The sequence below is a fragment of the Trachinotus anak genome, unplaced genomic scaffold, assembly GCF_046630095.1.
Source record: "Trachinotus anak isolate AG129_WGS33_773 ecotype Australia unplaced genomic scaffold, CSIRO_AGI_Tana_v1 ptg000002l, whole genome shotgun sequence".
NCBI lineage: Eukaryota > Metazoa > Chordata > Actinopteri > Carangiformes > Carangidae > Trachinotus > Trachinotus anak.
In genome coordinates, this window is record NW_027273853.1 from 14,187,894 (window position 1) to 14,207,133 (window position 19,240).

The window sequence follows — 19,240 nt, forward strand, 5'->3', positions numbered from 1 at the left end:
ACATGTATGTTAATTGAGTGGCTTGAAATAGATTTCGACACCCGAGCATCAGTCTGATCATATTTCTCAAACACGCTCCGAGTGTCTCTTGATAGACAGTGTTTTCACTCCATCCCTTCACATTAATGAGTGGGAAGGCTCTCTTGTGCGTTATTACCTGAAATAATACCATATGGTAAAATGTAAACAACATCTGCATATTCATGTCATAACTTCATCTGTTTAATTAGTTCCAGTAAAGCAGTTTACCCTCTGAGGCCCTCCCTGTCAGAGCAGTGATGGTAGAGCCGTGCCCTGCTGTCGCTCCTGACAGTCCTCCATTGTTCAGTTGACGCTCCTGCCCTGTCTGTTTAATGTCAGGTGCATCTTTACAGGCCACGGATCAGGTGAAGTGAGTTAGGGAGTTTCTTTCACACTGATGCCAAACCTGACATATCCCTCTTTAGCATGGAGACCTATTATTTGAGGATATTCTATTATATGTAAACACGGCTTGGTTAAAAGCCAAAGTTTGACTAAATGACACCATCTCTGACATGCATCAGCCACTGTAAGCATACATACATACGGTCTATGTATATGTGGTGAAGCGCCTCTATTTTCACTCTAGACCGCCACAGTGTCACACACAGCTCAGCTCCATCATATGTGTAAAATAAATCACAGATATTGTTTATTTTTTCTATTTTAATTCTGGCAATGATGAGACCAATTCAACAGACTCTTGTCAAGAAATATAACACACACAGACATACGCTTCATGAATGGGTGGTCTTTGATATCTAACACTGCTTCACAATGTTTTTATGCATGTTTCATTTGGCAGTCAGTATTTCTGTATATTATCAAAACAATGTTAGCAGTGCCAGCAAATGCACAATATTTTATATGCTGTTTCTCTTTTCTTTTTCTTTTTTCTTTTTTCTTTTTTTTTTTTGGACACTTGCAATGAAAACTCCAACAAACAAAGAAGAAAAAAATAAAGAAAAACAGGGCAATGTGGTATGGGAAGCTTGAGTGGGCATTCTCTAATTAAATTCTCCTTCATCAGGCGCTCGTTTGTGCACAAGCATTAATACTTTTGACCCCATGTAGCCCGAACACTAACATGCCTGAGGAAGGAAAAAGAGGAGGGAAATGAAAGAGAAAAACATGAAGGAATATCTTATTAGGGGAGTCAGGCATGTTTTGGCCCTCGTTTCTTGATGGCTGCTCCTGGTGTCGCGACCTACTGGCGTCTAGCTAATACGACAGTGTACGCCATGCCATTGTTCTCAATCAATAACTAATTATCAAAGTACTGGCTCCGACTGGTATTGTCCTCTTTGCTTGGAGCCCCTTGTTGTGGACTGAAAGACAGAAAGGGGGAAGAAAGGGGAAAGGAGGGTGGCTTTTGGCTGCACAGTGATGCTGCCGCCACAACATCCTCACAAGCCTTTCAAGATACACTGTGCCGTCAGTTTGAATTACCATCCCCTACTAATTGATATGAATTAGAACAGAAGAATTATTGTTGCTGCTGAATGTCATAACGATATCCTCAAAGTAATCATGGGAGACAAAAAGAGAACAGCACAAAACACACAAGCAGACCAAATAAGAAAAGACAAATTAAGCCGACTCCTGCTAGGGACTTTGCAAACGAGGCTTTAGACAATGGGGAAAGAAAATTAGACTGCTACCAATCTGTATGTTTCATTATTTCAATCTTGTTTGCAAGTATGAACCGTGATTTTAGCTAAACAGAAAGGAATCCTTTTCCAGAAAGACAGCATGAAGTTGTGCTTTATTTGTGAGGCGTATCTTAACCATCAGCAGGTTCAAATGAAGCACTCCAATCACTGATACAATGTCCTTTTATCACCTTGTCATTGTCGGTTGGTTTTTACAAATGAGCTGACAGAAATAGAGGAACCCAGTAATTCGTAGTTGGCAACACAGGGTGGATTGTGTGCTGGTGCCTGCTTGTCTCTGTGCCTCCTAATGGAGAGGCGAGTCCTGTCATCCCACGTGGCAGCACAGTTCACTTCTCTGCAGTCCTGTTGGTGCCACTGGCACCAGGACTGGGGGCCGAAGCCCCCAAGAGCCCAGGGGGTGGCTGGTGCCCCAGTGGCAGGCAGGGGTCAGCCTAGTAAAAGTGCTGCCCTCAGGACAGTGAGTCTAATCCCACAGCAAGAGCATGGCAGCTGGAGCGGCCCATCCGTTCAGCCTGGGTAATGATATCACTTGCACTGGATCTGATGTCTGACCTCATTACCAGGGTTTAATTGTGTTGCTAACAGAGTTTCAGTTCTTCTTTTCTCTGTCCTCTTTCTGTTTTTGACAGCTCTCCAAAAGAATTTCTGTGATGCTTACAAAGCTAAATTAATTTCCTTTGCATTAGGTTCTGTTTATCATGTGGTCATTATAATTAAAAAGAACAATATGAAGTATTGGCAAGGTAACATATGCTAGTTTATCAGTTACAGGGAAATATTATAAAATGAAGTCTGTGTTATCATTTTTTTATTGATAAATTTCATGAGAGCTCTATGATAGTTGGAAAACTATCATGAACACTGACATTTTGCATGTATTCTCTGATAATTAAACTTTTCACTGAATATCTATCACAGAACTGCCATTTCACCTCAAACAACAATAAAAACATTTTAATGTGCACTGTTTTTGTGAAAAAAATAAAAAATAAAATAAAAAGTCAGGTGGTTATTGATAGGGGAATAATTTGAAATAGAAAGGAGTGTATTAAATCAGCAGTTCATTAACACCTTTTAAATATACCTGGTCCTTATCACATTGTGTTTATTACAGATGAGTGTGAAAAAGCTTCACTATGTATGTAAATGACAATGGTGTTTTTCACACTTTTAATTAGGTAATGACTTTTTCAATTCATTGTGCTATTATAAGGAACGATTTAAAAGTGACAATTTTACCTTTAGATTTTTATGTTTTCACTCAGAAAATTTATGTAAAGCTACATGTTCTGGATGACTGTAGAGCACTGGGCATTATATCTCAGGGGAAATATTTCTTTTCTATTTGTGCAGGCTGTTTTGATGCTTTGAATCCAGAAAAGCCACCCCCCCACCCCAACTTGTTGTGAGCTGTGCGACCTGAGAGCCAGCCGTAACCTGCCCTTCACCATGAAGAAAATAACTCTCTTTCATGCCATGATACCACATGAAATATGAATAATGAAAACAAACAGAGTTGTGGTGTAAATAGGAAGCATGACTGGGGCTTGGAGCTGCAGATAGCGGTTCTGTTGCCTTGCTATCACCAGCTTTCTCCCTCCCACACAGCTCAAGAGGTAGCGTCATCTTAGTTTCCTATTCGGCGCCCAAGCTACAGCCCTCCATAACCCACACACCCTTAGGAAGCTACCACTGGGTCGTGGGGGACAGGCCACCACTGTTAATGGGGTTGCTCTTTGAAAACATCACAACACAAGTAAACAGGGCACTCCGTTGTGTATTAAGTGCAGTGAAACTTTGAGTAAAAGTACCATGGTGGTTAAAGGTTACAGGCAGAAGGTATCTGAGCGTGTGTGTGCAAACAGCAATGTGTGTACAGGTGCTGTGAAAGAGAAAGTGTGCTGTATTGAAAATGCCTCATTACTACCCTTCCCGTTTTCTTGGGCTCATATAGTGTAGCAATGTGCCCTTGAAAACAGACCCCAATTAATGCTTTGCATTGTGCATGTAGATAGATTTTCCAATATTCTCATCATGAAAGAGCAATTATAATTCCATGATTCATATGCACACTCCATTTGAAGCAGCTATCCTCGCCCATTGTCAGTTGTCAGAGTAGAGGATAAACCATGAAAAGGCCTAATCCTGCTATGGGCAGCAGGCTTTAATGAGCAGCCTGTCTCAGGCAGAGCCATGTGATACCCTGGCTGGGGCCAGACCAGTGCAACGTGGAGGTCAGCTCCTAATGGAGGGCTCCATGGCTTCCCCCTCTGGAGAAGGGCGGAGCCCACTTACGTTGACCTGTTAAGTCAAGTTGCTCTCCTCTGACCCTCCAAAAGATGCCTGGATGTGGGAGACTGTCAGGAAAGCTACGGCACAAACAGCCGTGCTGCCTGCAGGGAATGAGGCTCGCTAGAAATGAAAGGAGGAAAAAAAAAAAAAAAAGAAAACGCCAGCTCAGAACAAGAGACTGGAGCCGGTGAAAGATGTAAATTCAAAGCAAAAGCAGAAGAACTTTAACCTATGGGCTATTATACAGAAAGTGAAACAGAGCTGCCGCTTGGAATTAGGGGACAATAGGGAGTTCAGGCCAGGGGCATTTAACCAGTGGACATCTAGTGTATCAGATCCCAATCTTAATGACATCAGTGACCAAAGCTTTGCAGAAACTCTGATCTCTGGTGGCATAAAGAAAGGGTCACAGCCAGAGGGGATTAGTAAAATATATGGAAAAACTGAAAAAATAGAAAAATATGAAAAAAAAGAAAAGAAAAGATGAAATGAAAAGAGGTTATGAGAAACTAGGGGGATATTATTGCTGGACTTCACCAAGATGCAGAGGGGAGGAAAAAGCTGTGCAAATAGTCATGGGATTGCAAAGTCAATAATACGTGCAATCTTCACAGACAGAAAGCTATAATCAAAAAAAATCCATATTGAGGGTGAATGCCAGAGTTTTTCAAAATGTCAGTGGAGTGTATTTGCAGAAGGGCAGGAATGACAGCTGAAGAGCAGGGAGGTGAGAGGCAGGGACACGAGGACAGGCGGACTCTGTGCTGATGAGGTCCTGGACACAGAGACCAGGCAAAGTGCAGCACCGGGCCAGTGGAGCACTCTGCCTCAGCCTGCTCCCTACAGAAAAGCCAAGAGGAGTCAGCAGGGCTACTGCTATCTAATGGGAACCATCCACTTAAAATTCATAGGTTAACAAGACAGTAGGCAGTCTGGATTGCAAAATGGTAGCAAGAGTGATTTGTGAAGACACTTTAAAAATCGACAGTTTTAGTGATGATAAAATTACTTTTTCCTTCCTAGTACAGTCCTATAAAATACAATGCTTTGTACGACCAGGCAAACACAGCGAATGAAACTGGGTGATTGTAGAGGAAGTGCAGTTTTTGTGAATATAAGCAGTTAAGTTGAGTCATTTTAGATATATAGATATTTTCCATTTTCAACTCTGACAAAAATACACTGAAATGGAGGGGCCATTTTTTTTTTTCGATTTCTGTCTCGTAAATCCTTTTCAAACGCAATTCCTATTCTTCTTTTGAGGTCTTTTAAGTCATTATAAATGTTTTCTCTCTCCCTCTCTCCGTCTCTCTCTCCCTCTCGCTAGCTTTAGTCTTCTTGAATAAAATAAGTGCAGATTTGCTGGAAATCAGTGGCTTTTGTGTGTGGCTGCAGGAGCATGGTGAAATGTTTGGACACTAATACCCATTCATTTCGGTAGCGCCATAAATAAAAGCTGCCAGCTATGCGGCTGCCGTGAAGTGGTATTCTTTGGTGCCCAGCAGGATGTCCTGTTCACATTAGCGCAGCAGGGAAAACTGGCCGGAACAGCCAGACAACTAAATCAAGACATTGTCAACTTCTGACAAAATTGCTATAGGGGGGAGAACCAGTTTTAAGAGGGGTTGTGCATGTCTGGTTGTGTGCATGTTGCAGTGTGTGTGTCTGTGTGTGTTTGTAAGACACAGGGAGAAACAGAGAGGGAGAGCAAGAGAATGAGGGAACAAGAGAGGCATGGGGGAGATACATCTTTTCAAAATGCTGTATATTCTGAAAAATAATTCCTAACAGAGTAACACCATGGGGCTGACATGAATGAGGAAGTGTTGCTTGAATGGAGACGACAGCGCTTAGCTCAAGAAATAAAACCTAAACCTCCACAAACACTCATCTCCTACTGTGTTTTTTTTTCCTCAATCCATGCCAAAATGCCTCTCAGGATCAATTTTCCAATATGCAGCCTACCAGTGTTTTGCAAGCTTTCAAATTTTGATACGATAGAAAATCACCTGCGATGCAATTCTAAATTGTCACTGAGCTTGAATCCGGGCATAGAATTCTGACTTGTTTTTTGGTGACAGGGCTCTGGCCTCTAGTCATTCTGAGCCACCTAATTAACAACTAACAACTGAACATAAGTCTCCTGTCTGCACATATAAACTTTACTAATCCCCCTCAACCAAAAGTAAAAAAAAAAAAAAAAGATCAGAGGTAAGTCTTTGAGCATCTGTGCTAAAATTACACCAGGTCAGGGCAAACAGCACACATGTGACTGTCATAAAGCATACTCGTTTAAACAAAGTCCCAGCCCTGGGCTAGATTTGCAGGTGGTCGATTGCCTGGTCTTCACAGAGGTTAACTCTTAGGGAGTGCTAAAAGCTGCAGGTCTGAAAGAGTCCTATCATCAGAGGAGGCCTTAGTGCCAACAAGACCCAGATAATGTCAACTCTGACCTCAGTTAAGTACATAACACAGCAAGAGCTCTTGGATGTGCTGCCCAGAACAATGTACGGGGAGAGGGGAAATGCCGCGCCAGGGCCACAGCTGGGACATACCATGCCAGTGGGCCTGCCATTTTGATTAGGGGTAAGTAAGCCTTTTAACTTAGTTAGAGTGAAAAGAAAAAAAGACAGGGTGGAGTTTCTATTCATATCTTTTTGGCCTTATAAAGCCTACTTGACAACACAGTGGTTCAACACTTCCCTACAATGGGGAAGTGAACCATTACGGTGCTTGTCAGAGGCCTAATGTGTACTGCAGATTATACGTGGAGGAAAAGAATTAAATGAGGTTTGGCAGTGCCACCGTGAGGTTGTGGCTGGATTTTGTGTATCTCGAGGCATCCTGGAGCCCGTCCAGACTGCTCCTCTTTTGGAGTTCTGTGAACTGGAGATGAGGAGTGCTCCCTCTTTCTGCAGGCTCTAAGTTGGAGTCTTTGCTGTAGGGTTCAGTGGACCTTGAGAAAACACCAGTGAATCCGTCACCATCATCCCTCCTGGGACAAAGCTGGCTGGCCACTTCTGAAGCTCCAGTGACCCAAGGCTTGAACCCTGCTGCTCTCCATTCCCTGCCCTACGCAGCCACTGGGAATCTATGACCCCAAGTTCACAGAGAATCACACACTTGCATGGCAGCTTCAAAAGCAACGTCTGGCTCTGTCGTGTTTTTAAACTGTGTTGTGCCCTCCACCGGCTCTGCACAAATTAACAAAAGAAAATAATGATGAGCGCACAATCTCTGTTTAAGAATTATTTATTTTCAAGGAAGCAAAAAATTATCACGGAAGCTGTTTTTTTTTTTTTTTTTTGCGTCTCCATATCAAAAACATATCATGAAAATATGAAAACAGTTATGATTTTGTAATGGCTTTCTTACTGCATCCAAGCCCAGATGGTTCTTAATTGGTTGGCAAAGGGAGCAAGAGGTCTTTTTTTGAGGCGTGAGTGTGTGATTGTTGCTGCTGAATTGCTGCTGTGAAAGGCTGGCTGCGTGATGTGGAGATGGAACAGTGTGAGAACAGGTCACACAAAGGAGCCACCAGCCTTGCACGCGGGGGATACTGGGGGTGCATGGTGTGTGTCTGTTTGGGGGGGGGGGGGGGGGGGGGGGGGGCATACGAAAGACAGCTTAAGACAAAAAAGTGTAAGGGGGTGAATGTACAGGAAATCTACTAAGAGAGTGAGAAAGTCATTAAGACTGTTTTATCTAGTGACAACAGTTCTCTCATGTACTGTAATGCTGTTCAACACAGAAAAAAGTGCATGAACCAAAATTACAGTTACTTGAAGTTTTAACTGACACCTGTCCTGGGAAACAACAGCAATATATATCAAAAATAATACTATGATAGTTTATGGTACCTCTAAATATTTGTCCATTTATTATTAATTGTTTCCCCCCCAATACCATTATTACCACTTACTGCCAGGTATTTATATTATTAAGAAAAATTCTGTATCATACACATAGAATTCCACAGCAAATTATTATTATTAAGGATATATTGCCCCCCATGGCAGGATTGTGCCAAGTATTGACTGTTACAATAATAACACCAACGCTATCAGCTCAGTTTACAGTGTTAGTTTAAAAAATATAATAGCTAGCATTATGTGGTGAATGCAAGTGAGAAGCCAGAGCTGAAAAAGCCTCCCATGTAATTAAAATCTCCTGTTGAAGACCAGTTCCCTGTGAATTCTAACAATCCCAGATAAGAAGTTGTGAACAAAAGCAAAACTACGTGAGAAGAAATTTTATTGTTGTTTCTTTTTTCCCTTCGTGCCAAAAGCCTGCCAAACCTTGACCCCAAAACTGTCCACAGTGAATTGCTTTGTGAACTGTTACACTCCTTTTCTACATAGTACAACTTTACTGCTGACTCCCACACCTGCATTATTACACATATTCCTTGTGGGTAATAAATTCAACTTAGCTGTCTTTGCTTAATAAAACCGGTTCTGAGAGGGGAGATATAACCAGGAAAGATGAAGACCTAACACTTGTGCAACACCTTCTAACAGGATGTCTTTATGAGCAAGGGGCAAAATTAAGCTGTGTCAAAATGGCAGGCCATGGGAGAGGTTGTGGTAGACATCAAATCAACAGCGGTCCAATACAGGATCCCATTATCAGTGACACTATATGGGTGCCCCTGGCCAAAAGTCCCCTGCACTGCAGAAGTTAAGGTGTTGCTTGATTCATTAGTGCCTGTGTCTGTGCCGAGGTGATGGCTCTCTCATTGTCCTGAGAGGGGTGAAAACTGGAATGTCTTTTCTTCCTGTCAACACTATGTCACTTTAATTTCTTTTTCTGACGCCCAGGCTTGACACCTGGAAAGGTTTGACCGAGCATGGTAGCAAGGGATCATAGGAGAGTCCTATTTAAAGGGAGTGGTTGACACTGTTGACATTTCATTCTCCCTCTTCCTTGCAGCCTCACCTTTTCTTGTGAGAACAGAAAAAATGCATTGCATTAAAAGGTAGATAAGTTGTTCATTGTTTGAAAGACCAGATAATGATCAGTCATAACTCAGATGTTCTTTAAAAATTTGGCCAGACACTGACACTATCATCTGTGTGTTTGAAACTGATCACAGATGGCCAAGGGAGGGATTGTAGATATTAAAGTATCTTGCTGTAAATTAAATTAAAGATGCAATCTCACTCACATTATTATTAACATGACTAAGAAGCAGACCTATTCAGGCTATTTCATTGATTAAAATATACTGCAGTCACAACTAAACAAAATTGTTAAAAGAATGATTGTAATGCACATTATTGTCTAGCATTTGTGTTGAAGTATTTACAGTATGAAGTCACCCATAATACACTCTTAGACTATAATAGCTGTCAATGGATGCATAGTGCTAATAATGTAATGCGCCCCTCCCTAAGGGAGCTGATCTCCTCATCTGGGTCACGGTGAGTATTAAAAGGGTTAAGGGTGCACAGTAAATTTATTGTGGGTCTTCCAGCACCAATGGGCCAGAGCACTAATGGATGACCTTGGGGTTTGGCTGTTCCAGACTTGAGGAGATCATGTCTCACCACCTCCCTACCACCAGGATGACCCTGGCCCTCTCTGCCCCTGGCCTCAACCTTTAACTCACTGATCTTTGACCAAATTATTAAGCAGACACCTGCTTTCCGGTGTTTGGTCAGAGTTGGGGGAGGACTCACTCTGGGAACTCTAATTTGATGTAGATGTGTGGTGTGACAGTATCCATCTCGCTAAAGATAAACCCATCTGTTAGACTTCCCAGCAGTATGACTTTCACTGACACCTGCACGCAGTGTCATCCTTTTACTGGTGTAATATAACTTAAAAATGTAATTAGCCCTAATAATCTATTTTAAATCTAGCATTATTATTTGAATTTGTACAAATGCTATTGATTTATGACCACATTATCACCATACAATGCTGCATATAATTTATGAGGACAGGTCCCTGAGTGAGGGAACAAGTATTTTTGCAAGCTAAACTTGGGCCCTACGGCAGTAGGTTCCAGTGAGATTGTATCCTGTTTCACGTGATATATGTCCAATAACTTTCAGGTACAGATCTCTAGGGCAGACATATAAAGTGTAGTAACCTACACCTGCTTCTACTTTTTGATAACAAATGAACAGCTTAATCCAAGTAATTTTCTATTCATGTATTTCACCCTCAAAGCTCATTAATAACAAAGTAAACTAGCCACTTTGATGTATCAGTTTACATTATAAAAGGAAAAGGGATAAACACGATTTGGTTTTCATTTACATTATTACTATTTCATTTTCATAAAAAAACATATTTTTTTCTGCGACCAACAAAGTCACACAATCACATATTCATGCTACACCCACACACACACACACACACTAACCCTGAAAGTGGAGGTGGGACAGAGAATTTTGTGAATATATCGAATAGGAAATGCAGTCCTCCGTCAAGGGCACTGAGGTACAGGGACCAGCCCCAAAGACTGCTATGGACCTCGGGGACTAGTATGTGTCAAACCTGAGGAAAAAAAGGAGAGAAAAAATGCTGCCATTAAGGTATAGCTTGGAAATGACACTGACCTAGGTCTGCCATCTTGCATTGTCCCACCATCTGCACAAATGTGAACTTTGCCTTTAAATCCTGGCTTCTCAATTAACATGTCCAGCTGGGTGGAGAATTCCGTCAGCTCCCTAATATCATTACTGCCACACCAGACTGTGATATAAATATTAAAAAAGTGCCCAGAGCTCTTTGCTTGCTATGTTAGAGCTTCTACTTCTTGGGTTATAATGAAGTGCACCCACATAGCAGGGTAACTGCAGAACACGTGGTCATATTAAGGCTCCGGCAGACTGTAAGACAGAAAGGATAAATGTCTTAGGCCATCTTTCTTTGTGAGTTCTTATTGTCTTCTACGCATGGGGGATCTTAGACTCAAGGCAGCACCTACATGGCATAACAACATATCCTCCAATGCTCTACGACGGCAGAGACTCAAGTCTCTTTGAGATATTCTAGTGGTCGCAGACAAAGAGAGTTTAGAAAGCATCACGTCTTCTTCCAAAATGCAAGCTGTGTGGTCTTTGTGATAGCCCCATTACAGCATGAAGGACTCTCACTTTAGGCTGTGTGTCTGTGTGTCTCTGTCTGTGTTTGCTTGTATGGATAACTGTACTTTCCAGGAAAAGAGATCTTAAGAGGAAGTCTTTGAATGTAGGACATTGGCGCTGTAGCGGTTAATCTCCCCCCACGGCTTTACAGACGGCTGTGGATTTAGGAGTTGGCATCATAACTGACCAGTGCTGTTTGATTAGATAACAGGGGATCTACTGCAGGCATCAGTGGTCCACCGTGCTGAAATGAAACAGTTTGCTCTCCGCCCGTTCTGCTTAGAACCCGATGGGGGTGATTCTTCAACACTCTGATGCCACAAGCTGCCAAGCAGCGTCCACCACAGCGATACCATGATCATGGCGATACTACGGAAAGCACCAGCTTGTACCAGATGTTGGGAATTAGCTGTCCCTTTGGCTGTCATGGGTTGTGCCCTGCAGCTCTCCTTGAGACTCACTGTGTGGGATTGCAGGTGCTGATGAGTTGCCAAACGGGGCATGAAAAGATACTTGGGTTTAAAAGAAATGGTAGCTACACTGTTACAGCTAACACTGCATTCTGCACTGACCATGTTTTTGGCTTTTAGGCCAGTCTCAGTGTAGCCAAAGATGCAGACTGGCTCATTCTGCTTGGTGAACACACTGACCAGAAGAATATTCTTTTGTTTACATTTGATACTAAGAGAAATCGAGCTCCACATGGATGAGTACTCTGAGGGAACAGACTGAGGAGCAGGAGGCTCCACATTTTCTGCAAATGCGGCAAACCCATCAATCTACAATATAAACTCTACAATAAATGTGATTCATCATTTTTTCATTTCTATAGCAAAGCAATGTTGCAAATAAACACAAAGCATTTCTGTCGTGCACTATGGGCCCTATCTTACACCTGGTGCAAAGCAGCACAATACAAAACACAAGTGTCTTTGCTAGTTTCAGACTGACGCAATCGCCATTTTCCTGTCCAACGTCCACATTTTTTAAATAGCAAATACACATAGGTGTGTGGTGATCTTAAAAAGAGGTGTAGTCTGATGCCTTGTTGGCGCATTGTATCTTGAGGCAGTGGAAAGTGATTGACTGGCGAAAACCTGGTTGGAAGTCAATGGTTTTCACTGTTATTTTAAGGGCACATTATCAAGATAGCAAAATGCACCAACACAGGCAAGCGCACAATGCACATACATTCTGAGCACATTCAGAGTGTGATGAAAATGCACTTCAGATGTTTGGATAAGTCAGGTGGAACATTACAATACAGCCTCAGAAGGTCGGCGCATTCTTTGTGGCATATTGTGTGTTGCACAACATTACCATGTGTCATGGATGTCTTTTTGACATAAAAGAGAAGTGTTCTTTCTTACTACCTGATAAATCCGCCAATGTTTCCCATTCCCACCTTGACAAAATTTGTCCACCACAGTTTCATAATTAACTGAAAATTTACTTACATTTCTCATAATATAACGTAAAAGACGTTGTGATTTGTGCCTCTGATTGACCCAGCCCTTACGTGCTCTTTGGGAAGGGCTCACTGACCAGTCACAGTATGTGACTCACCACAAGTGTACTCTAATTCTGTGTGAAACATTGTGCTGTTATAATAGTAATGCACCAAGGTGCAAATGTGCCTGGCTTTTCAAGAGAATAGGAGATGGCACAGATGATTGGTTTGTTGCAACAACACTCCCATGAACCATGCGGCTGGTGCATTTTTTTCATTTTTTGTGTTGTTTAAGTAGCAAATGTGGATATGGATATGCCCTAAATACAACTGCACCATGCATTTTAGACCATCACATTACAGTCCTTCAGGTTCATTGGTCTATTCTGCCGTATTGAATGAATTTGTTGTTGTAGATTATGAGATCTTTGGCATAAGATTTCTCTTCAGTTTAGGTTGCTGAGGAAAACTGCAGAACAGCTCCTATTTTAATTAAAAACAAGAATTTTATTTTATGCAATTACAATGTAATCATTCAAATTATACTAACTACATTTTATTCAGAATTTACAGCTTTTAAATACTGCAAAGGACTCATACTGAATGGTTTCACTATATTAACCAATGTTCTGTGAAGGTTGGATGGGAGTAGCAAGACTGACTGGTTAAGCTCGGACCTTGCTGTACTGTGGTGGAGGGCCTTTGTTCCCTAAAACGAAATATACTCTGAGTGCATAGGGGTAGATGTCACTTCAGATACAGATGCATTTGGGGTCTGCATGGGGGGAAATAATGTGCAACAATGATATCTTTGATCATTGCTAGAACTCCCCAACACAGGAACTGTGTCGAGTGTGGTTATCATCAACCCATTTCTATTCCCCCAGCACAAATCATTTCATGGCTCCTTCATCCCATGTGCCAGAACTGGGTTTCAAAAGCAATTTCAGCTGAAAAATAAGGTGCTTTTCTTCAATTTCAAGCCATTTGTATCAGGGTTAGTGTTGTTTACCTAGCTAGTACACTGGTATTTACATACCTCTTTAAAGAAAAAAATGGCCTGGTATGATTTATGGACTGCAGCAAGAGCGCAATTTTCTATGTCGTACACCTAATCTGAGAGGGTATGGAGAAAGGTCACTTTGACCATACAAATACCACGGCCCTTCCACAGAGAGTGGGTGGATATTCATTCTCTTTAAAAAAAATGTCAGTTAGGTCTGATTTATGATATGCAGAGCACACTGGGCTCGACAACACCTTTGCTTTCAAGCCTTATGTCTAGGCCTATGTTATACAGAGAATAAGAAAAGAGAATAATTTGTCCTAAACTACTGTCTTTGAATAATAGTGTGAATATACAATATGTCTAGGTAACAATAATGTACCAGTGACTTAATTTTCTTAGCTTGTTTATTAAAATGAAAAGAACAATAAAAAATGCAGCAGATGACGTGTTATAATTACAAAGAACAAAGAGAGAAAAAAAGAAATGGAGAGAGATGCTGTCAGGTGTTAGGATCAATGCTATGTTTCAGAGTTGTAACCTTTAGCCTCCCCCTTGACTCCAGTGTGATATGATACCATGAGACTGATAGAGATGGAAAATACGTTTTCATGTACTTAGTGAACACGATACTGCTATGAGGCTTTCTTTCTTCTCCTTAATTTCCCAAACACATCTTTCCTTTATGGTGTCTGGCATGAATTTGATCCATACGACAGGAAAAAATAAACCATTTTCAATCCCTATTGTGATTTATTAAATTATCATTGCTTACAATGGCGGCATCCTGCCTTTTCTAATGTTTATTGCCCACACAGAGTTAACAATCAATGAGAATCCTTTAATTTATTATCCATTAAAACCTGACATTGTCAGGTGTACATTCATTAATATTAATATCAACTCTGTCTTCCATGGTAAAGCTGTGTGGCAAGGACGCTTGTTTCTGCTGGAGAGAATAAAGGGAAGACTCCCAAAAAGGTCAGCCAATTCACAGAACTGCTGAAACACTAAGCAAAATAATAAAGGGCATCACAATCAAGATATCATCCTGGGACAAACCAATGAGTTGAAATGACAGCACCCAAAACAATTGTGAGGCTGACACAATGTATGCTTTATTTCAGGTGAGTTACATTTCAAGATGCTACAATTACTTGATGAGCAAAGTGACAACATGAATAACTGTTGTGCATGTGTATTTTCTTTGTCAGCTTTAATTATTTATATTAAAAAAAGGTGGGCTAAAACAAAATGTAGGCTTCTTTTGTTTCACAAACCACTGCTACACCAAGAAACACAGTCTGGTTTGAAAGCTACATTTCAGCTCTACATGTGTTTGTGGTTTTGTAGTTTTAGTCTGGTACTATGACACATTTGACTGGCAACAAATGGATCTATATAATACGAAAAGGAAAAGTATACAGTGTCAGTTTTGAGATTCCATTTCATGTTCAGCATTATACGCTCATTATTTACAGTCTGCTCACTCCTTGCATGGACGGACCAATTTATGGGGAAGTGGAGGATCAAGTTCAGTCCTAATGACAACCCCTCACTGACCTCTCCAGAGAAAACAAATGGAGCCCCAAGGTGATGTTTCAATATCACTAACTACTTGGGTGTCCTAGGGAAAGGAACAGATGTAGCCCTGAGGATGAGGAAGGGGTGAGGTGCAGGTCAAGGTCACCATACGCCAAGGTTAGGGTCAGATAAGCACGGCTGGCTCGGGGTCTTCACATGCCCACAGGCCATAAAAGGGAGGCGTGGACAGAGACTCAAGAGCTATGGATCAAGTGTTATTCCACTGAGGGCCTGAGGGGTGGGTGAGGGCAGGGGCACTGAGGTTCAGCACTGTCATATGCCTGGGTTATATAGTTGCTCTGAGTCTTATTGCCTGCTTTGGGCTGTTGCTAAATTATGTGTTTATCAGTAAAGAAAGTGAGAGATCCCCTCAGAACTATTTAAATTAATTGCTACTTCTGCCTGATGTTTTGATGCAGTTGCAAAGGGCAAAATCACAAAGACTTCTTTAAAAAAGTCTTTGTTCTTCATTGAGACAATGCTATTTAAAAAGAAAACACAACAAAACTCAGTTGCCAATTGTGCACAACTTACAATACAAATGCATATGCATAGAGTGTATATATGTGTGTGTGTGTGTGTGTGTTTATATATATATATATATATATATATATATATATGTATGTACTATGTTACAGCCACTAGAAATCATCTCTAATTGGAAAAATCTAAATGAATTACTTCAGGTTATTTGTTAAGACTATGAAATGTCAGACTATGCCATTAGTTGCAGTGGGAGATCCCCTGGTATTTGGAGGGAATAAATTAGCTCTAGCACATTTATTTTGACTTAATTAATAAGATAACCTAAGTGATTTATTTGATTCCCCAGACTGTATGGCACAATAATAAGCTACAGTACGAGGTAAATTTGCTAAATGTGTTCAACTAGAGAAGGACAACAGGAACAGAGTGAGACTGCAATTACTGTCATATTCATGGGGAGGAGGATGCTAATAGGGAGATTTTCTGCTCCAGATCAAATCAAATGTAAATGTATCCTGGTGGGTTGTGCTTCCTTTAATTAGAAGGTGCAAGTAGTTTGATAAACTCTTAAAGATTGTGGTTCTTTTGGTTGTCAGCTCATTACATGCCTGCTCATTCTGCAGTGGCACTATGCAGCGCATAAAGCTTTTCCATAAATCAAACTACACTGTATTAACAATACACTGCAGTGTGTAGTTATAATATGTGAAATACACTCTGACTTAGAGAATATAAAAACATTCACTGTCTCCATTCATCTATAATGACTCAAATAGGAATTCATTAGTAATGAAGAGTGTTGATCCTCTATTCATTTTTTATTCATTTCTCAGGTGAAAAACAAAGTGACCTTTCATATAATGAGGAGATTAAAGGAGATTCTAAATGTAAGGAAACTAAACAAAGTCAGTTGCATTCCTCAAAGGCTTCTGGAAAAAATATATTTGGGACATTTTAGACTGTGAAAGTGAATATATGAAACTCATCGCTGCCTTTTTGCCATCTCTCTTCATCTCTCCTTTTCACTAGAATTACGCTAATGTCACCATATTGGACTGTACACGTGTGATCATGGATACACTGAAAAAAATAAAACAAAAAAACAACTTTTACGCAAATGCAAAATAAATAAATAAATACAAAAAAATGTCATGGTATCTCGGTATAAGGAAAAAGTTCTCTCATTATAACAATAAAGTATATGTCATCAAAATATGAAGGGTTGCTGACTTTAACGAGTACGTTTTCCCGATATAACAGGATACATTTATTGTGAGATTGTTCATTGTTAAAATAACAGGATTGAAGAAACTGATGGATGAAGGTTAGGCAGATGGCAGAACAGGCTGTGCATTGAGTAATAATGCAGCGTCCTGAATATCACAACTAAAAAGCTCTAGTAATGAAGGAAGCCCCTCTTAAAAGAGATGCACAGTACACACAATGTACAAAATATAAAAATGACAATCTTTTTATATTATTTAACAGGAACTAATTCTCCATGTTTTTTTTTGTTCCTAAGAGGAATTTACACATTATCAGTCCTTTCAAATGGACTCACTCATTAGTTTGCGTATTGTTGTGGTGTGAGGCGTGCTGCTTGTCTTTTTTGTTTTGCTGTAACAGTAAAATTCTACTAACATAACAACATAAAAAAGATATTTGTGATGCTAGGGAGTTATTTTTTGGTACAAAAAAAAAAAAAAAGAAAAAAAAAAACTTTTTATAACATGGTTGTTCTGTGCTACAGCACAATATGTAGCTTGAGAATAATGTATATAAAATCCATGTCAATTACACAGAAAATTATACGAAATCATGCTAAATATTGTAAATATTCAAAGCAAAACAAGTGCTCTAAAAGTATTCAAACTACGGTGGTTTAATAAATCATTATAATTGATCATATTTATTTATTAATGACTGGATATCACTAAAATATCCCCATATACTGTACATCGAATACAACTGAAACTCATTACTGATCCCTGATGATGTGTTACGTTGTGTCATTGTTGTGGAAGCCTTCCTTATTATAGCTGTTGTTTTAATGAGACGTTGAGAAAAGCTGTTGACAGTAAGAATATTAATAACTGCATGAAAGTCAACTGACTGTTGTCATAAAATGTGATAGGCTGAGTTAGTCAACATGTTGCTAGTATAACAGTGAGAGGACAATAAGACATAAGGAATAGATAAGACCATGGACACAGAGAGAGAGAGAGAGAGAGAGATAGAGAGAGAGTGAACTGGGGATGGTGGAGAGAGAGAGAGATGACTCCACAAAGGTCACTCCTTTTTTGTAGTCAATAATTGACATTTAAACACACGTTTCAAACGTCACTGATAAAATTACGTGAGATAATGGAGAGCGAGCTGCTTACACTGGCATGCAATTATAACCATAATGAGATGCAAAAATGCAAATGTCTTTGTGCATGCTCCAGCCTCCTTTTGTGGGGTGCCGCGGCGTCTGTGGTGGATGATAGATGCCACGCTGGTGGTGGTAGACAGAATGGTGACATGTGGGAGTGGGAGCAAGCAGAAAACAGAACTGGGGCAAATATGCCACACACCCTCACAAAAGTAAATCCCATAACTGCCCTAGCTAATGCTTCCCTGAATGCTCTCCAAATCTATACAGTTAATTAATTGATACAGATATTTTTCAAGTAATGTGGAAATACATAGTTTACAGGCTGTTTATGGCTATGTTGGAACAGAATTATATTATTATCATAATTTCTTTATATATATAGGAGGAAAATGATCTTTGTTTCTATAAATACATGTATTCTGACAGGAAGGTAAATCACTGATTCCTGAACATTTAACTTTTAAACAAAGTTTTGTCCTGATGCAGTAAATAAAATTAGTTACAACCTTGTCAGGCTGAGAGAAAATCAGGCAGTCTTGTCAAAATATCCAGTTTCTTGTCAAGAAGAAAACATACAGCCACCCACAGGCCTTTTTTTTTTTTTAAGCACACTGTTTGAACATTGTATTTAGAGGAATAGATTCATGTAATGTGTCTAATATCAACAGCTTGTATACTGATCACTTGTACTGCTCCCTCAGATTTAATGCTCCTTTCCCATATGTAGTGACTGAGAACATAATATGCCCTGCATGGCGCATACCTATACAAATACTCTACATAAAGCCTTTGCTGATATCCATCCTTAAATAAAATTAAAATAATGTAAGTGCAAATTCCTGTAGCCTACTCCCCTCATTTGTAGGTTCACGCTTTCCAGACCTGTCGCCCACCCCTCTACCTCTGGAGGCTGATAAGAATGGGACACAAAACATGCTAGCAGTCATGCTGTTTGTTAGAAGCAATTAATTTCTCCGAGGCCTTCATTCCATTCAGGGTAAGCTTTTGTGCTCTAAATCCCACTATTCTGAGCTTCTCTTGTGCCACATAGGAGGGTATGAGAGAGTGGAGGATCGGAAAAGAGAGGGAGAGCCCGAGACAGAAGCTTTGGATGACAGATTATCTTGGGCCAGTTAAGCATGTAATTGCTCAAATGAGTTAAAATCCCTTCAAATATCTGTCTCTGCACCTCATCACACCACTTCATACACTCAAATATTTGACAGTTGACAAAGATATACCTAAAAG

The 19,240-nt window shown here is 40.3% G+C and overlaps 1 long non-coding RNA gene across 5 annotated transcripts in view; it reads right to left on the reverse strand.

Moving 5' to 3' along the window:
- LOC139633846 (uncharacterized) overlaps positions 1-19,240 on the reverse strand; it is a 109,360-nt gene that overhangs the window by 47,826 nt on the left and 42,294 nt on the right. Inside the window, exon 5 of one of the 5 annotated variants that reach the window (XR_011693849.1) lies at positions 6,770-10,496. The exons of the other annotated variants lie outside the window; for them this stretch is intronic. This is a non-coding gene — a long non-coding RNA (uncharacterized lncRNA). Of the gene's footprint in view, positions 1-6,769; positions 10,497-19,240 lie in introns of those variants that run through there. 5 annotated transcript variants of the gene reach the window in all.